This window comes from Mauremys mutica, chromosome 9 (assembly GCF_020497125.1).
Source record: "Mauremys mutica isolate MM-2020 ecotype Southern chromosome 9, ASM2049712v1, whole genome shotgun sequence".
NCBI classification, from domain to species: Eukaryota; Metazoa; Chordata; order Testudines; family Geoemydidae; genus Mauremys; species Mauremys mutica.
The window spans coordinates 27790089-27797228 of record NC_059080.1 but is presented as its reverse complement, the minus strand read 5'-3'; positions in this window follow the sequence as shown (position 1 = coordinate 27797228).

The window sequence follows — 7140 nt, the reverse complement described above, 5'->3', positions numbered from 1 at the left end:
ACTTCATCCTCACCCTCCTGGACCTCTCAGGTGCTTTTAACACTGATCAAGGGCTCCCGATTAACTTCTTATCGTCCTATGGCTTTTGTGATTGTTCTCTTATGATTCTCCAATCTCTGTAGCTGAATGGGACCACTTGTAGAGTCAGGTGCTACCCAGTGAAGGTGAGGGAATTGGAATCTTCCTCCTTGACATACATTACATCCCTTTCCCTATCCTTTGTCTCTTTGCACTTTTAAACTGCAAGCTCTTTGGATCTGGGACTGTCTTCAGCTTTGTTAGGGTTACAGTTGGTCGAAAATGTTTAACTGGAACAGATTTCCATGGAGAAAATGCAGTTTTGTTGAAATCAAAACATTTTGTGGGAATCTGTAGATTTCAACAACAAAAAATTAATGGGCAGAAAAGTAAAAATGTTTTGTTTCGTTTAATTTCATTTCATCGTAACTTTTATATTATATTACAAAATGACTAATGGTCCTGAATTGAATTTTTTTTTTGAATTTTCATTGTATGGGTAATTTGAAAATGTTAGCTTTTCATTCCAAATCAGAATGAAAAATAATCAAAATATTGGAATTTCCCGCTGAACAGAAATGCCAGTCCCTGACCAGCTCTAGTTAGGGAAGCAGCTAGCATGCCTTGAGCACCATCAGTGTCTAAATAATGAGTTAAAGCTGATAAGATTTATAATTTAAAAACTAGGCAAAATGCATGTAAAAACCCTTTTCTTTTGATATCATAATGAAGCGAAGCAAACCCCCCCCCCCCCACAAAAAAAATTTCCATTGCAGGTAACCTTTTCAGGATATAGATAAAGGGCAGAGGTGCATGGGCAGCAGGGAGAGAAAATAAAACACCTAGTGACTCTTATAGTATTGAAAGAAAATGATTTCAAAAGAGCAAACTTAATCTAAGGATCTGATTCACTGTATAACAATTGATGTTTTTATTTTTTTTTTCCTGGAAGCTTGGAGAGTCACTGCTAGAGATTACATGAGATATACTACTGCTACTGTTTAATTAAAGCAAAGTGAATGCATTTGGTGCAGCTCAGTTTGCTGATAGTTAACATGGAAAGAAGCCCCTTTCAATTCATTGTTTATCAACTGCAAACTGTGGTGGTTGTCCTGCAAGCCCTCCACATACAGAACTCCCATTGTAGACAACTAGAGTAGGTCTAATCCAGTCAGTCATTCAATTATTTCTGAACCTCCTGAAGGAGGCTGCAATGACTCTGGAAGACGGCTGATGACAGCACTTTTTGTTTCAATGTTTGTTATAAATATTAACCACTGACAGTATCATAACTTGTCTTTTGCAGCATCTAGGGATGTTCATATATCATTCAGACATTAACATGCTGGACTTTCTGATAATGAACTTATTACATTCTTAATTTTATTTTTCTGGGTAGCACATTTAGCACTTTTGTGCATTGACACATCCACACTTCTTCAGGTTACATCACCTTTTAGTCCTGTTTTCAGGTCATCTTCATGGGACCATTTTTGTATTGTAAGTTGCTCTGGTAGCATATACAATTCAAACTCTAGAACAGGGGTCGGCAACCTTTCAGCAGTGGTGTGCCAGTCTTCATGTATACACTCTAATTTAAGGCTTCGCATGCCGGTAATACATTTGAACGTTTTTTAGAAGGTCTCTCTATAAGTCTATAATATATAACCAAACTACTGTTATATGTAAAGTAAACAAGGTTTTCAAAATGTTTCAGAAGCTTTATTTAAAATTAAATTAAAATGCAAATCTTATTAGTTTAGTGTGATCCTTGCCCTTGCTTTTCCTTGCTGAGTTTTCCAATGTCTGGTGGCACATATTTAGATACTTTAAGCTGCACACAGGCTTCTGAGTTATACGTTGATAACCGGCTGGCAGGAGGGCAGCGGCTGGAACCCCAGATCGGCAGCTGAGGTGAGCGGAGCTGGCGGCTGGTAGGGCTGAGCAGGGCCGGAAGCCTGGACCCTGTCTGGCAGGGGGCCTGCGCTGGAACTCGAACTGGAAGCAAGGTGAGTGGGGCTGCAGAGGGGACCCCGGCTGGCAAGGGGCCAGCAGCCAGAACCCCAGAGTAGCAGCGAGCTGAGTGGCTCAGCCCGCCACTGCTCTGGGGTTTCGGCTGCTGGCTCCTGCTAGCTGCGGCCTCAGCCTGCTGCCAGCCTGGGGTTCATTCCCCCAGGCTAGCAGCGGGTGCTGAGTGGGGCTGCGGCAGGGGAGACCCCAGCTGGCAAGGGGCCAGCAGCAGAAACCCCAGAGCGGTGGCGGGCTGAGCAGCTCAGCCCACCGCCGCTCTGGGGTTTCCACCACCAGCTCCTTGCCAGCTGGAGTCTCAGCCCGCTGCCAGCCTGGGGTTCCTTCCCCCAGACCAGCAGCGGGTGCTGAGTGGGACCCCGGCTGGCAAGAGGCCAGCGGTGGGAACTCCAGAGCGGTGGCGCGCTGAGCAGCTCAGCCTGCCGCCACTCTGGGGTTTCCACCACGGGTTCTTGCGAGCCTGGGGTTCCATTGCCCAGGCCAGCAGCTGGTGCTGAGTGGGACCGGCGGCAGGACCGCGGCTGGCAAGAGGCCAGCGGCGGGAACCCCAGAGCGGTGGTGCGCTGAGCAGCTTAGCCCACTGCCGGTCTGGGATTTCGGCTGCTGGCTCCTTGCCAGCTGGGGGTCTCAGCCTGCCGCCAGCCTGGGGTTCCTTCCCCCAGGCCAGCAGCGGGTGCTGAGTGGGACCGGCGGCAGGACCCCGGCTGGTAAGGGGCCAGCAGTGGGAACCGCAGAGCGGCGGTGGGCTGAGCGGCTCAGCCTGCCCCGCGTGCCATCAAAAATCTGCTCACGTGCCAAAGGTGGCATGCGTGCTGTAGGTTGCTGACCCTTGCTCTAGAATTAGAATTGTGTGTAAAATTCTGCAGCAGATTTTCTACTAACAGTGGTTAGTAAGTGCTACTTTGCTTTTTGGCATGCAAATTGCAGGAACATATAGCCTATAGTTTTGTAAATGAAAATAATATTTCTCTACACCTCTAATTACACATGATATAGTTCATAGATTGGAATACTGAACATCTGAAAGTCGGCTTACACTGTACATGGGGACGAGGGGAAGAAATCAGGTACATATAGCCCAGTTCTTTGGAATACCCATTTAAGGAACAAATTAGATCTGGAAAACTGCTACTTAGACCTCAGCAGCAGCTGATCTTATCTCAGCCAGTATCTAAATTTTACAGTTAGAATCTTTATTAAAACTCTTTCTAAATTGCACTTTGTTATTTTACAGTAGCACCTCAGAGATATGAACAGCCTGGGAATAGAGGTGGTTCGTAACTCTGAACAAGCCATTATGGTGGTTCTTTCAAAAGTTTACAACTGAACATTGACTTACTATAACTTTGAAACTTTACTATGCAGAAGAAAAATGCTGCTTTTAACCATCTTAATGTAAATCGAAACAAGCACAGAAACAGTTTCCTTACGTTGTAAAATCTTTTTTTAAACTTTCCCTTTATTTTTTTAGTAGTTTTACATTTAACACAGAATTGTACTGTACATGTGCTTTGTGTGTGTGTTTGTGTGTGTGTGTCTGCTGCTGCCTGATTGTGTACTTCTGGTTCCAAATGAGGTGTGTGGTTGACCGGTCAGTTTGTAACTCTGGTGTTTGTAATGCTGAGGTTCTACTGTATTTACTTTTCAGTTCACTTCATTTTCTACCCCCAGCTCCATGGAACCTGACTTCGAAAGGTTTATCTTTTCATTTTCTTCTAAGGCAACCTACCCTTCTTACAACTAGCGTCTATGTGAGGTCAAAATGAAAGTCACCATTTCCAGTCATCCTGTTGAGTGGAGTCTAATATTGAAGCGGGAAACCACATACCACATGTACTCCCTCAAAGATTATATTCCAGGAGCTAGTTCCATTATGTTTAGATAAGATTGTTCTCTTCAGTTAATGAAGAGATGTTTGAGATCCATTTTTGTCCAGTGTTGTCTTGTCAAAGACCCCATTGTCAAGTATGTGTACATTTAAAAGGGCATGCAAATCTTATATCTGGCCATTTGTATAACCATTGAGGCTGTAAACAGGCATTTACGCACCTATGTTCTGGTTTGAGCATCCAAACATTGGATTTGGACATCTTGTTAACATGTCCACATTTGAAAATTGGGCTCCAACTATACATTTCTGAGAGTTCAACAACATTTTGGATTTCAGCTGAGCAGAAAGGAAGGCATTAACTAATAACTCTAACCCATGTTAGTAAGAATTATGTCTCCCACACAAAATAACAACTTGTAAGATAGAAATACCATCTGGTTTCCCAGTAAGTTTTTGTGTTGTCTATTTAGATTATAAGCTCCTCGGGACAAGGACTGTGTCTGTCTTCTTCTGTGTCTTGTACAGACTCATGCACAATGCTAATGCTTAACAGATAATGTGGCATTATAAAATTCCCACAAGGAAGAGACTTTATCTTCTTCTGATTCTTCATAACACAAATAAATGGAGTCTTGTTAGAGTTTTCACAGCAGGTAGCATTGCAGGAGAACAGTGCTTAGAGAATAGCAACCAAGCAGAGCGCACAAAGAAGTTAATGTTCCGCTCCCTCAGAGAGTCACCACTTGGATTTTGGGTTTATTGCACAGGCTGAAGCAGAAGCAAAGAGTCTAGTGAAGCATGCCTGCCCTGCTGAGTCTTGCTCACAGTAACAGTTCCTCATTGGTGAAGAGTGGGCCTGGCACAGGCACAGGCATGGCCAGCATCCCACCAATACGCACAAAACATTTTCTCACGTTTTCATATTGATCATCCTTTTCCAGAAAGTCAGCATTCACTTCCTGATGTCTCACGCCATCAACTACAAAAGTCTTAAATTACAGTAGAGAAAAGCCTATTAGGAATATAGTATATATAATTACACTTAAGACAGGCACCCACTGTTATTAATCCAATAAGCATGGACATAAATCACAAGCTTAAAATACAAGTGGTTTTCCTTCCCTCCATCATCAAAGGAAAATCACAAAATATACCCAGAAATGAATGCATATGGTGAGACATAAAATGCTCTCTTGGAAGTCCTTAGTACACTGCCTTCATTTAAAACAAAACAAAAATAAACAAAAAAACAACCCAAACCTGTGATTGCCGTAGAAATGCTCTACAACAGGGTTTAATAGACCTTTACATGAAATATCTGATCAGCATTAGCTAGTTTCCAGAGTTTTAATGTGCCAGCTTGACTGGATAGTTCTAAGATTCAGCTGAGCATTGCTAAGGCAGCATAAGTAGCTAGAGCACATGACTCAGCTCTTGCACACACATTAAAATTCATTATTATTTTAATATCCAGGAAGGTGACCAAACAGCCTTACGAAATGGTTATACTTACCAGGCATAAAATCCACACACTTTTAACGTGACTAGAAAAAATTGCCATCTTTTAGTCAATCAAAAAAAGTCAATAGCCACAAGATGGGTAGAGTTTTGCAAGGTTACAACCAAAGTTGCTGTTTTGCAATTAGTATATATACATAAGACTGCAGTAAGGACCAACTCCAGTTGATAACCCATGTGTCTAGACTTAGGCAACTATTTTCAAACATTTCCAGGATTTCCAATACAGATCACCCTCATGTTAAAGGTGTCTTGTTCTAGCAATCATCCTGTGCTGGCCTCTTTAGTTGTTTGAGAAATTTCACTGTTAGTGAAATGAAATAGTGTTCTCATCTATGGGAAAGAGTAACAGTATTTCTGCATACTTGTAATGAAATATATTGGCTTGCAAATAACTATTAAGACTGCTACAATGTTCACATTGTAAAAGGCATCTTTGGGGTTTCTTAGCTTATCGTACAAGGCCCAGATTTTCAAAAGATTTTAGGTCTCTTAAGTGCCCAGTTTGAGACATCTGAAGGGGGTGTGATTTTTTTCAGGAAAAACTGCCCTCTGAAAACCAGAGGTCTGATCTTTAATTTTAAAAGCTTACATTTGACTTGTCACTTGAAATGGCCGCAGTTGTCTGCATTTTTATTTCATCAAGTTCTTAATTTGCCATAAAAGAAAACAAACCAAAAACATTTCTGTCCCTATACTTACTCCATAGTTTAGATGTCAGATGCTTACCTCTTTGCTGAAGAAAAGTGGATACCGCTTTGTTTGTGGTCTTTGTTTAGGACGTGCAGGCTTTGCAAAGAGGAGATTGGTCTTGATCAGTGATTTTGGAGGCAGTTCACCAAAAACTGAATCTAGGACTAAAACCCAGTAACAAATTCATTAGGGAATCAACAAGTAATGCTTCTGTTACCATCACACAATTTATATATTGAAGTGATCTTATGAAATAAGTTTCAGCTCAAGGTGATCTTCATGGGAGAAATGGTCATGCTGTGTTGTTGTAATGAAGACATTGACACATCGGTAATTATATAGGGGGCTTCTGAAAACATTGTCAGGTTTGTGCTTCAGAAGATTGTTGAACTGATGCGCAGGGTTATGTACATTAACTCACACTGTGGAGTGAGGAGGAAAAGAGGTGCAATTTTTAAAAATCTGTATGTTAAAAAGGACCTCTGGTGCTATCAGCCATTTCATGTAAGCAACCAAACAAATCTTATTTTGAAAACTTCAGGTCTAACTTCAATTCTAACTTTCCTTCTTTGAGTTCCTATGCATGTGGCTCCACTTACGGTGTGGCAGCACCTCTGGCACAGGAGTTTAGAGTGCAACTAGCAGTGTCCAGTAGGGGTCGCGCATGCACCTTTCGCGCCCCCAGACTCCTGACCGGCATAAAGAGTGTCATGACCTGTTTCATTCTCAGTTCCTTCTAATGCCATTCGACACTAAGTTGGAACACTTTGTGTCCTTATTTAGACTGTTAGTTTAGTTAGTTATAAGTTGTTAGTTTTTTACTTGGTTATTGGTTATTTAGTTGTTAGCTACTTAGTTTAAAACAAAAATAAAGAGACTGAAAGCAGCAAACATTTTCTTTTTTTCTTTTCTTTTCTTGTGTAGTCAGTAAGGCTAGTCAATTACCTTGTCAATTCAGCCTTTATGCCTTCCTGCAGGAAAGTCATTCCTCTCACAGATGGACACAACCCTTGGCTTTTTTGCTTAGGGGAAATCTCATGTCCTCTCAAAGT